Source organism: Syngnathus typhle, linkage group LG16 (genome assembly GCF_033458585.1).
Source record: "Syngnathus typhle isolate RoL2023-S1 ecotype Sweden linkage group LG16, RoL_Styp_1.0, whole genome shotgun sequence".
NCBI lineage: Eukaryota > Metazoa > Chordata > Actinopteri > Syngnathiformes > Syngnathidae > Syngnathus > Syngnathus typhle.
Window position 1 is genome coordinate 8,315,245 of NC_083753.1, and position 15,666 is coordinate 8,330,910.

Below are 15,666 nucleotides of genomic sequence, written 5' to 3' on the forward strand. Positions count from 1 at the left end.
ACAAGGCCCCATGTTTGGATTTCCATATTTAAATGATGTCACTTGGATTCAAAGCCGCCACCACCACCACCAAATAGTTTGATCCATGAACAGATTATTTATATTTCCATTATTTCCAACGGGAGGAACATTTGGAATAGCCTCGAACTTGCCGACAAATCTTAGAAAGAAAAACAAAGCGCCATCTCTCGAGTCATGATGCAACTCCCTTTTTCCACATGAATCCATTACCCGCTTCTACGTGTCCTTTCATCTCTCCATCTTCTCATCTGCGGTTTTCCTTTCCCTCTTGCGGCGCGACGTCACCTGCGCCAGGTCAGCCAGACCGTCAGAATCGACGCCAGAGCGCTGCGAGCTCAAACGTCTGCACCTCGTCTTGTGGTTTTGGAGTCGGGACGTCTTGCTCTGACTTGGCGTCCAATGTCAACACTTGCTCGGAAAGGGGCTATTCCTTTCGTTTTTAGTCCTTCTACGGCACGATACGTCTTAGCATCAAGCTAGCAGTCTTAAATGATTTGAAGTAAATAAATGGAAGTGGCTTTGAAACAAGTTGAAGTCCCTTTTTTAATTCTTCAAATCATAGCATTTTTACAAAAGTTTTAGCCAAGCAAGTCTTAAGTCCTAAAAGTGTTAACTTGAGTCTGACTTGAGTCATGTCAGCATGTGTTTATCTGGAAGTGGGAAAGAACGGCCGGCCTCTGATGGTTCATTTCGAACGTGGTGACTAACCGTAAATAACAAACAAAATCCAAGGCCTCGTCCTACAGCCACACGGGAGATGACCTTAAGTTTATGACCTGCAACCTGTTGGACCTGAGCGATTGCTTGTCACCCTCCCCACCAGATAGAGTCTCACCATCAGCAGACCCAGCTTCAGCTTTTACGAGAAGGATTTCACGCACCGGGCCCAATACTCCAATACTTACTGGAGCTTGGCGATTAAAGTAAATAAAAATGAAGGGGGGCGGCTCTAAGAGACGGTGATTTAGTGAGCTGTTGTCACAGTTCAGTAAGGGGGTGACCTGCTGGGGTGGTGTGGCCAAAATACGTGTTGCAGTACTGCACAGTTTTCATGCAAATGTCACAAGTTTTAAGCATACAGATGAATGAATATTTCATTTTATTTTTTTATTTATTTGAATATTTTTAAAGATTTCTTTATGTTTTATTTATAGTATTGAATATTTATTCCTGCTTTAATATTTCTTATAATGGACACGTACAATACTGCTTTTCTAATTATTTATTCAATACAGTATGTGTTGCCGCTTCTTCTTTTTTTTAAAAATAATTTACTTTATTTGACAATTGCCTGTCAAAATACGACTTCCTCCTATTCCTTAAAATTAACAATTACTGAGACTCCTGATCTCCATTCAATTGGTTACACGTGTTCATGGCTACCATGTGCGATGCGATAGAGTTAACAGACTTACAGTCAGACTGGAAAAATAAAAACAGAGTGGAATGGAACATGGAGACCCTGACCCGCCGCTGACCTTCCCCATCACCTTGTAAAAAATAAAAAAATAAAATAACGACGAGTCCATCATTTCCACCCTTACAGGATTCATCTGCTGGCCTCTCATCTGACAGAGTGGCCCGCGATGCCTTCAAGTGCCAGCCAGGCTATAAAAGCCCTCCTTCCTCTGTTGTGTTTAATAGCCGTCGCTCGCCGTCTTCTCCCCCCACCACCTGACCCTTGAGAACTCCGCACCACCCACCATCAGTCTCAAACCCTTGGCTCACCCCTCGCGTTCAGGGTTCAGGGTCAGGGCAGCAGACTTGTCAGCCGATTGGACCGCTGCCCAGAAGAACTGAGACGGAAGAGACCCTAAAGACCCCGCGACGTCTTGAGAGTGTTTATAACATCTTAAATTTGGGGCGAGCAGACATTTACTGTATGTGAAAAGCAGATTAGGAGGAAAAAAGGTATTATCTGTCAAAAAAAGTTGGTGCTGCTGTTTTGGTTTGCAACAGGGTTGGAATTCAAAATAATGCACCCAACACTGTGGGAGTGAACACATGTAACATTTGGTAGAGTAGATTTGTCTACTTAGAAGAAAAAAATAAAGTATTTCCACGCTCGCAGAGCATTATTTAAGAGCCTGGGCTCTGCCGCTTCCTGTTTCAGGACAAAGCGAGCGCCAACATCTCTGCACTTGACTCATATTTTTAGCCTGCTGGCCTGTGAATCTCTTGACAATTTATGTTCGCGGTCCTTCGGTTTCCTGTTGAAACTAAAACGCTCGGCGTGTAATCACACAGCGGGCCGACACAATAGATGTCTATCAGGGATGGGGAAAACCTACAGCCCAATAAAACAAAAATGAACTTTGCTTCATTTACTGTGAAATTCTAATTTTGGGGGGAAAAAAAAAAAAGCTTACGTAAATGTAAATCTACCACGGGCCATATTGCACTCGATGATGTCAGCGCAAAACACTTACAATAATTGCCTTGATTAATATTCAAAGCCAAGCTTTCGTCAATCGGTCTTGAGTGACGCGTGGAAAAGGGCCAGCGTGGGCGCACGCCATTTTCCGTCCTTCTAAATTACGAGGGCATAAAACAACAGGGATCCTTTTGACAGTAACGGCGTAAGCGATGGAATGGCGTCATGAGAAGCGTCTGCGGGGTCACTTCTCTCATGTGAAGTACGTGGATGCGACAGTGTTTACCTACGTTCATCCTGTCTGCGCCGGCCTACCGACCCGTCGTCGGCTCGGATCTGAGGACAGGTTTCCTTCTGGCGAGCTGGCTAATTGTTTAGAAGGAAGACGGTGAAACATAATCTATAAACAGCCCGGTTGTACGGGGTGCCAGAGGGCCTGGGACAGTGGCTGACCTGTCATACTACTACACGGGCAGTATTTAAAGAAAACCATCCGCGCAAACACAGCGTCGTAAAACATGGCGCCGTTGAGGAAACGTCAGATTCAACATTAGAACAATTTGTGTCATATTTTCAACTCATTCAAAAGCCTCAAAACGAGCTCGGCTGCTCTCGGCACACGGAGGGGATATTAAGACCATCGTGTTCAGAGTGACAAATTGATCGGAGTCAATTGAGCTTCTATTATTAACCTCCTATGGTTCACTGTCAATTATCTGTCCCATTAACTCTGCAATACTGTATGCAATATGTATTTAACATTCTCTGCTATTCGGCACGGCTGAAGCTAATCTCCGATCGTTGGGTGGGGGAAAAATAAAAAAATTAAAAAGAAAGGTCCGGAAATGATGGCTGTTAATGTCAATTCATTTTAATTAGATTTAATGAAGTGGTTAAGGTCATTTATACTTCTGTTACCGAGCTCTTTTAAGATTTATAGAAATAATAAGGAGCACTTATAGACCATAAATTCGCCTACATTGGCTCGATGCTCTTAAAGTCAGGGCATGAATATGGGTTTTTTTTGGCAATGATGACTATATTAAAGATAATATTACTGTCCACTTCAGAGATGGTTGTGAATTTCTTATTTCTATTAAAAAGATGTGAATGAATGAGAGGAAAAGATGACTGCAGCAAAAAATAAATAAAAGATTGCTGGAAGCTAACATGAGGAAAATAGTGAGAGAATACGGTGGAACGTTTTCAGGGAAATAAATCTGACAATAACCGAGGCTTCTTACAATTGCCATGAAGGAAACACGAAATGAAAATTAGTTGAGGAAAATAGCAACACGCGAAGCTAATGTTAGCCTGTACGTTTATTACTATTACTTTTTGATACAATGTGAAAATGTCCACTCCTGCATAAAACACAAGTGTCTTAATGCAGAATGTGGACATCCTCTCTTTGTCAAATGTCTATTGCCAGACTTTTTTTTTTTTGCTAATGGCTCTTCATAGGGAGATTTATGATCCAGACATGGGACAATCACAGTAGGGGGGGCAAAGACTCGACCGGGGGATGATTTACAGTTTGTAAGAAAGGCTTTTTTGAAATTAAGCTCTGATTAGAAAGTGCACACAGTCTGACCCGCTAGTGGCGCAAACAATGTCACATCCATTTTTGCGGCTGGCCTCATTACACAGTCTCGGTCTCTCTGACTGACACGTCGTTATTTGTCCACTCGCACGTCTCCGCCATTAACGTGCGATAAATTAGCGGCAAGACGTGTGTGTCATGACGGAGCTCGGGAGGGAAAAGCTTGACGTTGCTTTCGTTTATTTTGGCCGTTTATTTGGACGCCCTCTAGAGTACAAAAAGGGGCAGCGCTGATATTTATTATTGTCAACGACAAAAACCCCAGAACCTTTTCACTTTGGTGCGTTTACATTACGGCCAAGTTAATAACGCCTTTTGGTCATCAAGCAACATGTGTTGGGCCTCAAACGCTATCAAGCCAAATCTAGAATCAATTTCCTGCACTGACACTAAATGTCCACAAAGCCTGCCTACATCCCCCTAATGTCTTCCTCTTCTGCTTGGAGATGGCGTACGTTTAATGGGAGCCTCCATCTGCCCGTGCCGCCCCCGCATTAGAGCTCCACGGCGTGGGCCCCCGGCGCTTTCCATTTTCTGGGAGTGTGATTATTGAGGGGCTGATTACAATGTCTGCAACCGGGAAGTGCTACGCTGGCTGACAGCTGGGCAATCTCAGCGCGAGACACAGCGGCTGAAGACTTAATGACGCTTGAAACTCGGACGCTCTTTGCAAGTACGATCCAGCTGCTTTTGTCACCACTTGGACTGATGTCTGGCAAGGTGTGGAATCCGTTGGACTGGAGAATCGGTAACGGACACAAGGTTGGGGAGTTGGTAATTAAGTTTGGGATACTCGGGGTGATGTTTTTGTTTCATAGGATTAAAATGAACGAGGGAAAATGAATGAAGAGGTCAGCTGGTCACTGAGAGGAAGACACCTCTTAGTGTTTGACAAACACCTGAAATGCCCCCATGTTCTTTCCTCCAGAAGTGCCTGTGGTGGTCTCCAACTGCCTTCTTGTTTTTGAGGGGTACTCATCGCCTCATCCCTGCCTTGAGGCAAAACTTCATCCCCATCTCGGCTGTTTTATTTCCTCCCCCTCCTCTTCTACCGTCTCATCAACCGCTGTCTGCTCGATACACGCTCTCGGCACGTCTCTTTTTCTTCTCTCCCCCTGCTTCCCCTCAGGGCAGCAGGTTTGCCGAGGAGTCTATCGCGGTGATCAGAGCGGGGCAACCTGTATTCTGGACAGGCGGGCCACATGGGGGCACACCTTGCCTTAGGATAGGTCCGCTCACGCTGAGGGTGAGGGAAGTGCCGGCCGGGGCGGGTGAAGGCCAGGCTGCTTGGACGCCTGAGTGAGGAGCGGGGAGGCGGAGGCTGGTGGGGAAAGGGGGCAGGATGTTGGGACGGCAGAGCCTGAAGGGGAGGCCCAGGGAGGAAAATGAGGTGGTGCGAGGGGTTGGGGGTGAGGGGCTCGAGATGGTGGAGCCAGAAGGGGTCAAGGGTTGTGAGGAAGGTCTGCATGGTCCAGCTGAGGCTCTACTGATCCATGGTTGAGTGGAGCTGACAGGTGAGAGTGCAGCATCGTCACTAAGATGGAGATGATGATGATGGGGAGGGGGGGCAGAAGCCCGAGATGGAAGCCGGATCGAGGAGGGCGACGAGAGAAACTATTGCAGCCTGCTGCGAAACTAAAGCTCAACTGGAGTGTGCAGTGTCACTAAAAGCATTTAAAAGTCAAGCAGTCTCGCCGCCGTGTAGCTTTTCATTCACGGCTCCACCTAGTGTGACAAGCGGCCATGTGGTCGTTCGCCGCGCTCCCGGGAAATAGGACTTTCTGTCACTTCGGCTACGGATCACACGCCGGGCTAGTGGCTTCCGTAGTTTGCCTGCAATTGCGTTTGCGACAAACCGCGTGGTGGAAATGCTCCATCTGCTCAGCCGCCTGAATTTCCATGTCCACGCCGACCCGATTCCATCACCTACGCCGGCGTCGGAGGGGGAAGGAATGGCTCGTGGTGGTGCGGAGGGGGAGGTTGGGGGACTATACACAAAAAGTCACCCTGAATCTGCCAGCTGATTAATCAAGGGCGATTCGGCGGCAAGCGCAGCCTAACCGCTCCTTCCTGGCTAGTCCGTGTGTATTTATTCAGAGTAACCCGTGGTCGGTCATGCCTGACCTCAAACCATCAGGAGCAGCCACAGTTGCGCCCAAGCATAAACAAAAAAAATGCGTAATGAAGGTAAGAGGACAGAGCGCGCAGGAGGGAGTAAGAAATGAGGGGGATGGGACCTCGTGGTCTTTCTTTCGTCTCAGATAGAGATCTTGAACTTCACAGCAGAGTGCACGGGTCCAGACACCGAGACCCGAATCGCCGCCTGCGCGCTGGTGTTTACTTCTCGCTTGACATGGGAAGGGAAGTCATTGACCTATGTCAGAGCAGCCAGGGTTCATCCATCTTCCAGGCTGAAGGTATGTTTTGTTGGGATTTGAGTAGCCGGCGGGAGACGGGTAGGGGGGCCTTCTTGCTAGCATGAAAGAGAATCGGAACACCGGGCCAACGGGCCGTGAGACTCCATCAGGGAAATGACTGGTCCAGGTTGGTCCAGTCATGAATGACCTGGAACTTCTTCCAGTGGACTTGGGCAAAGAGAGGATACCATGGACTGGTTTCTCGGATAGGTGGGCACAACTCTTCTCCCATAAACAACTTGAAGTGAGAATTTGAGTTCGACACAGAAGTGCATAAAGTTCTGATATTTGGGTTGGGATGGACAGAAACTCAGCCTATCACAGGGAAGATGCGGTTCAACTCCCCGACTGGGACTTAGCTCCTTTAGTCGAATGTCTTGGGTTGCTGTAGTTTCCAAAGCAATCAAGTTCACACTAAACTGACGCAAAGCAACAAGCTTGATCCATTTCATCATCTTGCTATGATGGAAAGCCGGGCAACTCCAAAGAAAGAGAAATATTGATTGAACATGAAGGTTAGCCCTAAGTCTGCCATGGTCAAGTCTCGACGGGTCCTGTCTGATACCGAGAGATTTGTTTGTTGTTAACTTTTGGAGAGAGAGAGAGAGAGAGAGAGAAAATATAAACAAAATAAAAAACATAAGAACACAGTGGATCCATCCATCCGTCCGACCATCCGTCTATCGTATCAAGCAACAGCCGAACGGGAGGCAATTAAATCCTTGCATGTTTTTTACGTGTCATCAATTTCTGGCTAGAGTCCCCAAAGTTATTCAAAAGGCAGAAGTCCTCAGTGACAAGGGCAGGTAGCAGGTGTCCTCGTGTTTGGTAAGTAAACTTCACTGCGCGGACTGACATTTTCAGGCGTGCGTGTGCCCAGCCGCCACCTGGCGCTGGCATCCAAGAGAACAGGACAGGTGAGCAGCACAGTGCATCCCAGCACAGCTTGTTGGGTTCTGACCCGCCACACAAGTCTCCTACCCTTGCCCCTCCACTTTTTCCCCTTCCTCCAAGTAGCAAGAAACTGCTTGTCTTCTGTAGTGGCAAACAGGTGATGGGTAGACAACGGGAAGGGCAGGAGGGGAAGTAATACGACGGTAAACAAGTACGTCCTGCATCTGTCTGGCGATGTTTGCGACGCCGTCTGGAAGGCCTGACGTCGAACAGCTGTTTGTGTTATCAGTCGCTATATTATATTTATTTAGATCATATAAATCGGGTTCTATTTTACATGCATAGTATATAGTATTTAAATAATAATAAATATGAAATTATATTTGTATATGAATAAATAACATTAAAATAAATTTAAAAATGTCAATTTATTGTTTTAAATTTAAGTTATTAAAAAAAAATTCAGATAATATATTCAAGCAAGAATCTGGTCTTATATTTGATTTAGAATAAGCTCTGGCATCTACAATCTGTTTCCAATACCACAATGTGTTATTAATGCAGAAATATTCCAATATTTTCAGGCAGCCATACAATTGGGCAACCTTGAGCTTTCACCATGACTGGGTGACAGCTCCCCTGCAAACCTCCCCCTCCTTCCCCAAGTGCAGGTTGTCAGTGTCAGGACGCAAAGTAAAGCGGGACACATGTGGCTCCATGAGGGAGGGTGGGGGGTCCTCCAAAGTCACTCATAGACTTCCTGTCATGGCTAAGTAGACAGGTGCTTACTGTTAACACCTCACTAATATCTGCATGCATATTTATGATTCACCCACCCTCCTCCTTCATAATGCTCGTTAATGTCACAGATGCCAAATATGGCCTTGAAATAAAACCAAATCCGCATAAAAACAGCTTTTAAAGTTTCTGACCTGCTTTAAATGTGTCGCTTCTCGACTGAGTCTTTGATCAAGGCTTTTTTTCTTTTTAGTTGTTATTCGTTGATGCAAATGCAAATTGTAAAATCCACCACCAAGCTATCCCTTCATCTCAACACTCATAAGTGCGGTCTAGATGTCCAAGCCCTCCTGCCATGGCAAACTTTGGCCAATTGGGGATAGAAAAAAAAATGTGCAGCTGGCTTGGCAGTCTCCCGAGGATTTGCGCAGTGATTGCGGCCTAATTCCGACTCCCGTTCCGTAACCGCGCGGCTCTAAATTCCCATGAAAACTTGGCCTCAGATTGCCATACTTAAGAGAAAACTGGATGAAGACAGTTCCAAGATCAGAATATTCCCACCCCATTTAAAAGTGGTCTTAGTTACGGGCATTGTGCGTATATTACATAACACATATGATTAATTAAAATGGAATTAAAAGTTCATGTTTAAACTAAATCAAAAATATATTTTCTTTGGTCCAAAGTATCCGTTTTGTACCTTTATTCGCCGCCCCATTACTAACGGTTCCCGCCGCTTTAACGAGGCCCCCCGTGATCTCCGCGAGTGGCGGCCGCGTGTCACTGCCCTCCCGGGGGAGCCCGGCTAATTACCGGCATCTTCTGTTCCTCGCTCAACGTGGCGATAATCACGCCGCCGCCAACATCTGCTTCGAGAGCCCGAGTGGCTTAAGCCTGTCACGTCGCGACTTCCCGTTGTCAGGCTTGAACTTTGACCCCGCCGGCGGGCTCATTTGTTTATAGCGAGAGAAGGGAAAGGGTGACGTGACACGGCAATGTAACGATTGTTCGCCTTTTGAATATGGATGTGAAGGTTGAAGCGGTGCTCAAACTGCTTCGGGCTTGTTTGAACTGGAATTTTTGATTCTTGGTTTAGGTTAGGATGTGACAGCTCTTGGGATGATCACCCTAGGTGTAGTTTGAAAGCAAACTCAACAGTATTTTAGAATAAAACCACGCTATCAAAAAAGAAAACTATAAAACATTTAAGCTTTGAAAAACTCTGCCATCAACATGTCGTTGCTGTGCCGAGAACGTCTTTAAGTGCAGCATTGGCGGGCTAGCATGTGACAGGTATGTTTTGGTCTCAGTTGACAGTGCGTGATGCTGAGTGCCCCCGCCAAGCTCTTAAAAGCACAATAGCGGACCTAAAGTGTCAGAGCGCATAAATGTCGACGGTGAGAGCCACAAAAAAAAAAAAAAAAAAACTTTGACAGCACCAAAATGGTTTCTTGTGCTTTTCCATGTACTGGAAATGACCACGTTCGGGTCTTGAGTGGCGCTTGATGACTGACGGAAGGAGAGTTTGTTTGAAGTAAAAAATTGGATTTCTTTTTTGGGGAATTAATCGAAGGGCTACCAAAAATGTTGCCTTTGGAAATGTGTTATAGTAAAAAGGCAGCCGTCAGGTGAAAATGAATTTCATCTAAAGCCCGCTCAGGTCAACGTTATCGACCACGTGTAACCTCGACGCATTGAAAGGGCAAGCGTGACCGAATTAACATAGCGTGTTACTTGATTAGCGAGCGGCCGCTGCGGTGCTAGCTGTATCAATTCCACTGTTAGCTCTCCTCAAATCTAATCCCGCCTTGTCATATCCTGCCAGTGGGCCGCGTCTAAACTTATTTGTCAACGTTTAGTCGAGGCTAATCAGGATCAATCCGTGCGAGCGTTTGCCCTTGATCCGGCCCGGGTGGCAGGGATCAATAGGGAAATGGATCAATAAGTGATATCGACTGCGTTCGGGGAGGTCAGCCGAGCTCGGCTAATCGGTTTAGGTCGCCCGCAGGCAGGGAAATGGCGGCTAAGTGAAGATTAAGTAGCGGCGAGGCCTGCGGGGAGCGACCATGTCAGGAAAGATCTTGCAAAGAGCTAAACTGTGTGATAGATTGTTTTTGAGTTGATGGAAGAAGTAATTAACATATATGACATTTGTATTAAAGTTGCTAAATTATTGTTTAAAGCAGTGCTTCTCAATTATTTTCTGTTACGCCCCCCCCTAGCAAGAAGAAAACTATTCGCGCCCCCCCCCCTCCCCACCGTGACTATCCTAACTTGTCTTGTAAGTCGTAAAATGTTGCACTGTCGCAAACGTGACAGAAGTAACAATGAGAGCGCCACTGCCCCCTGCTGTAGTAAACGCGCAATTACACTTTATTCTAGTACTGCCAAAAAAAAAAAGCCTGTTCCCCAGGGTCACACGCGCCCCCCCAGGAATAGCACCGCGCCCCCCTTGGGGGGCGCGCCCCACTATTTGAGAAGCACTGGTTTAAAGCAGTCTGAAATAAATAAATACTTTTTTATATATATATATAAAATATATATATATATATATATATACATAAAATAGATTTCATATATTACACTATATATTTATATATACACACACACACGCACCCACATTCATGTATATATTTCCGCACCTGACCACGTCTGGTACCCGCAGCCCCGCCCAGCGCCGAACAACCACCGCTCGCATGCTCGGACACGGGGGGATTTAACGGGTGACCCTGGGCTGCACGCGGGTTTCCCCCGCCCGCCGCCTGGGCTCATCCAGCCGTAAAATGAGGCGCGGGTCGGACCGGGCCGGTAATGAGAAGTGGCATTTTGCGCGGGATAACCTCGGGAAAATGACTTCTATAAATAAAAGTGTACCTTGGCTCAAGACGGTGCGCGAGGGGGCTTTCTGCGGAAAGGTCATCTATTGCCAACTCCCCCCATGGAGTCTCCACGCTCCTGTTTTGCCTTCTCAGCCGCCTCTTTTATCTTTCCCCATCGTTTATACGGCATCTATCGGGTGTTTTGAACTGCATCAATACACTGCGTTATCATTCGCGTGGCGCGACCTTCACAATAGCGTTCTCATATGTCTCGTGATTTCGTCTGTGTGACCTTGGTCAGGCATCCCAACACACGAGGCCGGCGTGTGCGGTTGGAGCTCAGACACACGCAAACATGCGCCTTAAAGTGTTCATATTTCTGATGTAGTTGATGTGAAAATATATGTTCATACAGTTGTTTTCTTTCTTCAGAACAATTAAGACTATTTTCTAGATTATATGTATTTTTAATATTAATAATAAATACAATGGATATAATAATAACAACAATAATTCTAATACTTGTATTTAAATTTCACTATGTTTGCAAACCAGAACGTTTCAGATAATATTAGATGCTACAGTTGTAAAAATATGAGTTTAACTTTTTTTTATTCATTTTTATTCCGGCATTGTTCCTAGCAAATTATGATAATACATTATAAAATTACAATGAAATTTAATAGTATCCTACATTCCCTCGTAGAACATCTGTACTTGAATTGCTGTCCTTCGACATGTATTTTTTTGGGGGCGTAAACGTACCCCATATGAATGGCGACCGTTAAAACATGGAAATCGTAACGAGCGGCCCACGTTTCGAAAGCCGTACCCTCGTTTGATAGCTCACGTGTCACTGCGTTGAAATACAAGTTTGCTGTTAATTATCGTTTCCCGTCAGCTACACGCAGACACATCTTGTAGTGCACGTCTGGCGTGGAGTCTGCGAGGTCTGCCAGGTGAGACGCCATTAACGCCTGGTCCTGACAGGCTGCAGGTAATGACGCTCGCCCACACTCATCCGCTCATATTTTTTTCTTTTACCTTAACAGACAAGAAAAGTCGTGCTAATCCAAGCCTCGGACCACACAAACAATGCCAAATACCTCCACCGAGAATGTTTTGTTCCACTTTGTCGTGGAAGATGAAGTCATTAAATCTAAAGTAGGTGCGGATTAAAAAGTGATGGCACAACAAGAGAAAATTGGCATGCGACCGCCGTTTCTTTCCGTTCCTGACTGTGAAGTCATGCGGTGAGTTGAGCGAGTTGACAGGTGGTGGAGAGCAGGAAGTGAAGGAGATTAAAAAAAAATAACGACTTGGTCTTGGTGCCAACTCAAATGAGGCTTTCGCAAAGTACGCTTGCAGGAACACGTAGGCTATCATTGGGGGCTCGCAGACAAAATGGAGATTGCATCGAGACAACGGCCGGCCGGCCTCTCCCGCTGTCACTAAATCAGATCAAGTCTCGTCAAGCAACAACGTGGCCGGCTACCTTTTTTTCCTGTGTTTTGGCGTTGGAGGTCTGTCTGTCCCTCAGGGCTGTTTTGCCTTTCCTCCCGCCTGTCTGACATCATCGACTGTAGCGGCTCCTGATCCGCCGGCGCTGCGATGAGACGACGTGACAGGCTTAATTTACAGTGTCAGGGCCTTTCAAAAAGCAACCCCCCCCCCCGACACACACACACTACTCATCCTCCTCTGACAGCCATCCCCGCATTTCTAAATTAGCAGAAACATTAACCTTTCCGCTGATTGTAACGCGTTCCGAGGGAGGCAAATTAACTTGGGTTTGTCGGTGTCACTGTTTTTAAAGATTGACGGAAGGGGATTGAAGCCGGGGGGATGGGAGGAAGGGGGGGGCGATGCCATGTTTGTGATGACTGTGACATCGTCTGCAAGGTGCGCGAGCGGGTTAAGCGTCTAATAATTGCAGCCGCTTCTCTCGTTGCCTTCATTTTCATTTCTCACTTATATTAATGCGAAAGGCAAATGCGCGTCTTTCGGTCGGGGTGAAAAGTCTCGAAATAGGACGCGAACAGCTTGTTGCAAAGCGTGTTTTGCGTCTATTAGGCTAATGAGAGGAAAGCACACAGATGGTGTTGTTTCGCAAAACTCGCAGGCTGCGAATCAAAATGTCATCACTGCCATAATTAGTGAGAAAATAACGCTAAAAGAAGAAAAAAATAAAACAGTCGTCGCTCATTCGCGCAGCCTACTTTTCCAGCTCAAACGGAAGTGATGTTAAATAGCTTCTTCTTGTTCTGTTTTTAAAAAAAATAATAAATGGGTGTTTAGGGGTGAAGCAATGACACTTGGGTAGCATATGCTGCACTTAAGCGCTCTGAGGCAGCTGCGGAGCTTTTGTGGAGCTGTCCTGGATGTGGGCCAGCTCCCAGAAGAAGAAGATATGAGTCCATCATTGGAGACACTTCAAGATGGAGGACATCAGCCATGAGGAGGATGATTAGGACGTATAGATGAAATGAATGAAACGGTTTGTGTTATACTCCTACTGTTATGTGCACATTGGCCACCAGGGGGCATACTCATATGATAAATACGCAATAAACAACAAAGAAGACAAAAGTAGGTATCGAGTCATAAAACATTGGTGAAATTTGTGAAATGTGATCGAGTGGCACATGTATTTAAAGAGATTTGTGGAATATGAATTAAAAAAGGAAAAATCCATTCGTTTTTAATCCATCTCAGGCGGCCATTTTGCTACTTGCTGTTGACTGGTCACAACCAATCAGGGCTCACAGTTTTTTTTAAGATGAGCCGGTGTTTGTTTTTTTAATCTAATAAATGTATTTAGTTGGTTAGTTGTATCCAACTTTTATATTATTATATATTTACATTTTAATCATCGTGAATAATACCGTATGTTGAATTTTAGCCACATTTTAGCAGCTGCACGAGTTCCGATGTTGACTTTATTACTTTGTCTGTCAATCAAATGATCAGAAAAGTCTAGGCTAGCCCAAGGCTAGAGTGTCGCTACCACCGCCACCTCGACAGCGTTTCATTGTTCACTCCACGCAACGCATCCCACGTAGACGACTCAATAGTAATAACGAGGCCCAAATGTAATGCGATCCCTTTTTGTCTGACAGTCTTCATATCTGCGAGCCGAGACCTCCAAATGGGTACAACAGGGTGCTAAGTTTTCAATAACTACACCTTGCCTCGGGACAGGATTAAACCGAATCTGTGCCCGGCCGGCGCCGGAATCTCGGATTACAAACCTGGAAGATGCCAAAGGGTGGTTTTAACTCATTGTTGTCATTCCAGGGCAAATCACTTCTCACCTGTTTTATAATTTATTTTTTAAGACAAATGATGGAGTTTGTTGAAGCAGGTGAAATGTAGTCAACTAAAATATGCTAGCACTAGAGAATGAAATATTTGCGAGAGGAAGTAGGGCGAGTTCTTTCACGACTTGACTACGAGTATTGTCTTTGGCCGACAATCACGAGCGGGGTAAGACGCGGTCTGAGGGCTTGTCCTAAGTGATTTCTGCCAATTACAAATGTGTCTGCGCGTAACCCAATCCCAGCACTTGAGTTCACAAGGCACTCAGACACATATTTTCTCATGCGCAGGCATGAAAGTCAACATTCGTGACACAGAAACGAAAGAACACAAACAAATGCATGGAGAGCGGGTTTCCTTTTTATAGGCTAATGATGACTGGATCACACACACACATGCACACACACACACGCGGTCACACTCAGTCAGTGTTGCTCTACTGTCTGGTCATGACAGCCGAGTTTTAATTGGCCAGGGTTGGTGCAGCACGGGCCGCTGTCATGATGCTGCCTGGCAGTTTGGGTAAGGGAGGGGGCGGGGGGGAGCGCGCCCACCCGCCCACCACAGGGCCTGTCAAACGGCCCGCGGTCTCCACGGGAACCCTCTCTCCGCCGCCGTGGGCGTACCGCCTCATTTAGGAGCGTGGAGACAAAGCGCCAATTAAGCGGGACTTTAAACAATCAAACGGAGTTCCTCAGGGCCCCCCTCTCAATCCCCAGACTCTCCGCAGGGCCACTAGGAACGACTGACAGAGATGCGCACACATAAATCTGTGCCTGGTAGAACTTGCGCACACACACGCACGCACACAGCTGTATACATAGCTGGAATATGATTTCATCGGAATAATATGAGATCCGCCCTTATATTTCCCCCGTAATTTCCGAGTTGCCTCTTGAGATGAGGGAATTAGAAATCCAACATGAGTGAAAATACCTAAAAGTTCAAATAAACCCCATTTAGCTGTCCCAAACAAATGCACAAATATGATTTGTTTTTCACAGATGTTAAAGAATATCTGTTTATATTATATTGTTGTTTTTAGCACGAAGCCAGCAGGCTGTCAAAAGGCGAACTTAGGTGGTTTGGTTAAATAAACAATGTATAATTCTCCATGATTTGGGTTTACTTTAACAGTAAACTTCAACTGGGAATGGCAATAAACACCCTGAGGCATACATACTTTATTCTTTTTTGAAGATCTCTTCCCTTTTTTTTGTACAAAACCAAATGCAATATTACTATTTTTTAGCAGAGGATAAAGAATACGTGACTGCACGAGTTGTTGCAGTTTATGATGTCATCATTTAAAGCCTTCTATAGTATATCGCAATATCAATGCTATTTTTTTTTCCCAGTCAAGATCAGACAGAAAGTCATCACGCGGAGGGGGCAGCTAAAAAACAACAACAATGTTTTTAATGTATATTCTGTCTCGCTTGCTTCTTCCATATGGCCCCGCACCGGCGCAGCCTCCTGACA

The 15,666-nt window shown here is 45.7% G+C and overlaps 1 protein-coding gene across 3 annotated transcripts in view; it reads right to left on the minus strand.

Annotated features, from left to right (window-relative positions):
• dph6 (diphthamine biosynthesis 6) overlaps window positions 1–15,666 on the minus strand; it is a 96,487-nt gene that overhangs the window by 40,400 nt on the left and 40,421 nt on the right. For 2 of the 3 annotated variants that reach the window (XM_061301324.1, XM_061301326.1), the window contains exon 3: window positions 12,362–12,472. The exons of the other annotated variant lie outside the window; for it this stretch is intronic. The gene's annotated coding sequence lies outside the window, so the exon portion shown is untranslated. The remainder of the gene's footprint in view (window positions 1–12,361; window positions 12,473–15,666) is intronic. 3 annotated transcript variants of the gene reach the window in all.